The sequence below is a fragment of the Caloenas nicobarica genome, chromosome 2 (genome assembly GCF_036013445.1).
Source record: "Caloenas nicobarica isolate bCalNic1 chromosome 2, bCalNic1.hap1, whole genome shotgun sequence".
Taxonomy (NCBI): Eukaryota; Metazoa; Chordata; class Aves; order Columbiformes; family Columbidae; genus Caloenas; species Caloenas nicobarica.
In genome coordinates, this window is record NC_088246.1 from 141061400 (window position 1) to 141067353 (window position 5954).

Consider the following 5954-nt stretch of genomic DNA (forward strand, 5'->3'; position numbering starts at 1 on the left):
TTTGTTTCAGCTCCAAATGCTTCAGGACAGGGGCTGCTTCCCACCATACCGCTGCCATTCAATTTTTTTCTTGGTAGGGAAAATTTAGTTTTTCCTTATGTTTCTTCAGTTCAAAGCAGTCCACCAGTGCCAGCTCTGCCAGGCCTGCTGGGTGTTGTTTATTGTCGTCCTGGGCAAGGATTTCCACGGTGCTCTGCAGCCGTTTCCCCTAAAGAAATCCCTTTAGGAGCAGTGTAGGAGTCTCACTGTGTACAGACCCAAACCAGGTGGTGCCAACCAAGCAGCCTCTGGCAAAGGAAACCCACTTCTGGGAAGTACAAAACTCATGCTGACACTTGTTAATGCTTTGGTGTCAGAAGGAGCCGTGCTGCAGCAGTCCCCAGGCTGGGGATGTTTCCTGATCTGTGGAGTTTCTGCTCAAAGACGGTCACCAGGGAAGCGGAGGCACAAACTGAACTGTGTGATGGTGACAGCCCTCATGATAATGCCACTTTTTTCTGGTTTTTGTTGGATCAAGGAAAGAGAGGACAAGACAGGCTGGCAGTGGCTTTCTATCAAAAGGTTAGCTGTCGGCTCGATCTTCCCTATCACTGAGAAGATCAGTAAATAGAGGAAAACCCTCAGTGCAAATTTCACCTCCATCTCAAAAAACACCTCCGTGTGCTGAAAATATTTATTTTCCTTTGCATTTCCATTTTTGCTTCTGTGTAATTTTAAAAAGACACTTTTCCTGTCCCTGGCACAGTGTGAGGGATGGGCACAGCGAGGGGAAGCTGCTGACTTTCCCCAGGGAAACAGTTAAACTCTTTCTCTGAGGACAGTGCTACAGCACACAGTCCCATGCTGAATGGGTGTCCACATCCTTTCTTGGTCCCAAATTAACTCAGTTATTTTGCTGAGTAAAGGATGATTAAACAAGCAGTAAGATGTTATCGTTAGAGGCTTCATATTAAACTATGACTATAAATACTGGCACAGGGAGGATAAAGCTTCCTCAAGCTAAGCAAGTTAGCAGCTAGTATTTCCTTAAACATCATCCACAAAATGCATTGGCTGCCCAAAATATTTATCAGCGCTACCTCTTAGGAAACCAAACCGTTTTATTTTCGGTTCCTCTGACTGCTCTATATTTAATGCAGTAATGTGGTTACCTTTTACATAAAACTGCATCGTTACATAAATTCCCCAAACAATTTTCAACACCACAAAGGCAAGAGACTAATACAAAAGAATGTCGAGGCTGGAAAAGAAATGTTCACCAGCCAGAGCACAGCAAAAACCTCTCTCTCATAGCATATTCCGATTCTTTTGCAGCTTAATTGTAATTCTGGATTCCTTTCTTTGAAACGTTTGTTCTGGGATTAATTAAAGCAGCTGGTCTGATCTTGGAGCTACGGACTGATGCGTATACTCCGCCTTTATTCTTTCTTAATGTAATTTTCTTTTTCTTTTTCTTTTTTTTTTTCCTGTATGTAGAGCAGCGGTAGCAAGCCAGTGAAACACCAGTGTGCTGTAGCGAACAAAGAGCTCTGAAGCAGAAGTGGATGTTGGAGCATCACTGCTCCCCACCGATGCCAACACTGCCCTGGCATGGGGAGTCACACTGCTGCCCCTCCTACACCACGCGTGCACGGCTGCTGGGATGGCCGAACGCCAGCAAGGCAGGAGGGAACCGGGAGCAATGGCAAACTGAAAACATCAGTGCATTTAAAAGCAGAAAATGCAGGCATTGCTTTTATCCTGGGTGTTTTCTCTATGCCCATTGAGCGGTGAATACATCCTTTAGGAAATTCAAGCTGGAACTGTGAGAACAGTGTGGATAACAACCCTCATGCTCACTGTGGATGAAACAGAGAATAAAAGTGCAATACTTTGGGAGGTGCTGGTTTGCCTCTGAGTTGCCAAATTTCGGAGAGATTTATTCATTTTGGGCCTGAGCCCAAAGCCATTTGCAGGCAAGGGGAGTCTTGGCTGGGGCAGAGGGTCAACCTTTTTATGGCAGGGCTGATCTACGGTGATCGGAAAAGAGCTGCTGCTGTTCAGCCCACGTCTCCTTCGCATGGAGAAACGCGCAAACGTTGCTCTCACTGACGTTAATGGGAATTATAGTTGCGGTTTAACTTCCTCACGTGCCAAGGTATCCCACAGGTAACAGCCTGGGTGTGTGTATATGAATTAGTTCTTAAAGCTGCATGCATTTCTCCTCTTTATAAAAGAAGACCAGGCACTCTGTAACCGCTAAAAACAGGCTGTCTGAAAGGTGTTTTATTAACTAAAGTTGGGGAAGAAAATGAAACTGAAAAGAATACGACTGCATATTAAACTACATGAAGTGGTCATGACAACTGGGGATCTCGGTATCATAAAATTTTAACAGCTGGATGCAATCAATGGGGATTTTCCATTTTTCTTTTTTTTTTTTTTTTCTTTTGGTTAAGCTTAAGAAAGAAAGAGAGAGGGGGGGAAAAAAGCGCTTCATTTTACTCAAGCAAGCTCTTTATCCAGCTCAGTTTTCTTTGCTTAATATCAAAAGTTGTCTTTACTTCCCTATAAATCTCAGCACTGCCTGCGCTCAGCTGACACCGTCCCTTTCCTGGGGCAGGGATTCCACAGCAGGAGGTGTTCAATATCCCCAACAGGAGCACAACAAGGAATGGAAACCAGATAAATGCGTGTTATAGAGAGACTTCCCTGGTGTGTATGCTATTTTCAAAACTCACCAAATAATTAATTGACAACAAAATTTGCCTCAAAATTCATCAAGACTCATTTGTGCCTGAAATCTCACAGTAGTTCTTCAGCAAAAGGACTAAGTTCCAGGGCAAGTCAATAGAAATAATCTACTGTTTGGCTGGGCATCTACTGTTTTGTCACATGTAATCATAGCCTGGGCTTTCCCTTATATACATTTCTTTTGCTTCCTTCTTGGTGATGTCAACACTTGCTTTGAGGTAGCTGAAGAAATATTTCACAGACTGAGCTTTATCAGAGCTATAGAAAAGGAAACCATTGGCCAAAAACAATGTAATGGTCTTCTTACAAAAAAAATAATAATGCATGTGTTTAGAAAATAAGTCCAGAATTGTACATAACTTACTGGAATCCTGTTCCTTGATAGCTCCATCGAGGATTGCCTTATTCATTCAGGGAGTAACAGGATATTATTCAGCATAAGTAAGTTTGATGGCTCTCAGTCTGATTCATATGGCTTTGCTCAGGCAGCCTTACAAGCAAGCATGTTTCCTCAGTTTGTTGTTTTTCTACGTCTGCTAAAATGCAAATCAACTCTAAACTTCCTACTTCACCTTCCGATGGTTACATATGAATATTTGTTTACTAAAATAACTTCATTTTTCATTTACCGATGCCTCATGAATCCTGCAGCAGCATCCATGTATCTGAAGAAAATCTGCTGCTCTTGCTGCATTTTTCAGCCTGTCCAAACCTCACTTGCTTCTGAGGTCACAAGTTTTCCAGTGCAGAGTTTGGGTTCTGGACAAACTTCTAGGTTTTGAGAACTGTGGATGGCCCTTTTCTCTCTCAAGGGACTTGGTGCTGTGCACTCGTACCAGAGCTCAGAGCAAGGCAGGACAGAGCGCTGAAGCAGCAAAAAAAGCAGATGTCACCCTGGGGACTCTTCACCTTCAGTCTCCCAGTTCCTTCAGTGAGTTGCCCTAAATCTTGTTTTCCATGTTTCTCCCACAAAAGTCATTTGGAAACACCTGTAGGAGGGCCAAAATAGACAGCAGCAGATGGTGACTGGAAAATGTCATAGGCTGCCCCTTTTGCCCAGGTGTCTGGAGAAGGAGGAGAGCACACCACAGGGAGACCTGGCAGTGCTCATAGCAGTGAGCTGTGGAGAAAACAACGGGTGGCCAACAAAATGCTGGCTGGACTTGGTGACTGCTGAGAGCTGGGACAGGGATCTAGTCTCTGAGTTGGAGGGAACCTGTCTGGACCGTGACGGAATTCTGAATTGTGCACTTGCTTCAATATCAAATATCTCTGAACTAAAGTGAGCTGTTGCTAAACAATATCGTGAAGCTGCTGCAAGTGTCTTGGGCAGAGATGGGAGCTCAGAGGCACTAGCACAGAATAAAATAAGAGGGAAGAGCCAAGAAACACACTTGTCTATAGAAGACCAGTTCATAGTAGCACCAAACCACAGAGGTTGAACTAGGTGATGAATTTCAGAGGCTAGTACGAGACACTGGGCAGGGAGACGACTTTTCCTTCTATTCCAAGAGAAATTGCTACCTCAGAGGGTCTTTGGGAAAATCACGGAGCCTTTCCATGCAGCATGCAAAATGAACTAACAAAACCCATGTGAAAAACCCGGGCAGCCTGTGAATAAATCCTTCCGGGGGGATACAGACTTTTTTTCCCCGAAGCCACGAGCACTCCTTGCACCGAGAGGCGACAGCCTGGGGACACGCGCCCCCCCGCCCCACGGTGTCACGGCTCTCCTCTCGTGCTCCCTGACCTCTTCCCCGCACCCCCCGCTCACGGGCGGCCCGGAGAGCCCGCTGTGCTCCCGGGGGTCAGGGGCGGCCCCTTTCCCCGCCGCGGCCCCCCGGGGCAGCGCCGCCCGCTCCCGCGCCCGCTCCCGCGCCCGCTCCCGCGCCCGCTCCCGCGCCCGCTCCCGCGCCCGCTCCCGCGCCCGCTCCCGCGCCCGCTCCCGCGCCCGCTCCCGCGCCCGCTCCCGCGCCCGCTCCCGCGCCCGCTCCCGCGCCCGCTCCCGCGCCCGCTCCCGCGCCCGCTCCCGCGCCCGCTCCCGCGCCCGCTCCCGCGCCCGCTCCCGCGGGGCTCTGCCCGTGCCGACAGCGCCACCTGGCGGACAGACCCGGGCGCGCCGCTGCCGCCCGATCCGGCCCCGGGGCGGCGCGGGGAACCCCGGAGCAGCCCCCGGCGGCGCCCCGCAGTGGGTTTTCCTTGTTGTCAGTGTGCTCCTGACACACAGGCACACACACACGCCATTGTGAGTGTCTCCTGAATGTCCCTGTGACAGTCACACAGCGCTTTTCTAGGACGGTTCACTGATTTTGTTGGTACTGCTCTGACTTCACGAAAATCTCTGACCTCATTTCTGTGTTAATTTGCCCTGTATGCTCACTTCTGTGCTCAAAAAAGCAGCCCGCTGACCGATTTTTCCCTATGCTGCTTGCCTTACGCACTGCGAGGATCAAACAAGGATGATATCAGAGACACGGAGCAGCTCCAGAGAGCATCCGAGCTGAGGAAACAAAAAGGTAAAGGTTGAAACAGCGGGGATCCAACCTGGAAATCACAAAAGCCTTTCACAGCACAAGGGAATGATGAGACAAGGGTTTTTCTCACAATAATGGAGAGGAGAAAAGTAGGGCTATGAAAAATTGAAAGTTATTTTCTTACACTTAGTGTAAGTAGGTCCTGAAATAGTGACAAGTTTGGGGAAAAGCAGCTCAGTATGTGCTGGTCCATCGGCATTGTCAACCTGATGAGTGCAACAGCTGCCCAAGAGACTCCTATGGCCTTTGCTGCAAGTGCTCCTGCAGAGCATGCAAACTTTCTGAAGATTCATGCTTTTATGTCTTCAAGGACAACTTAGAAATCCTGCAAGAATCTGCCCGTGATTACAAACTCACAAAGGTGCACCGCAAAATGAACAAGCCAGTGTGAGCTCTAGGAGCAGTTCTTTAACACGTATAGACCTGAAACTCATGAGCACGTATTCTCATGAGGCTCTGCCAGAGCCAAAACCCTGCCCTATGTATCATTCACCGGTGTCAGAAACACCGTTTGTGTGTCCAGATAACTCTTCATTGAAGGTGCGAAGTGCTAAACCATAAATTGTGGCCCGTAGTCATGTTATATTCAGTTTTGTCACCACTGCTAGGTAGCAATGACTTCCAGCAAACTGCCAGGAGGCTGACAACTCAAACAGGCATGGTGATGTCAAACAGAGCCTGTCTGTT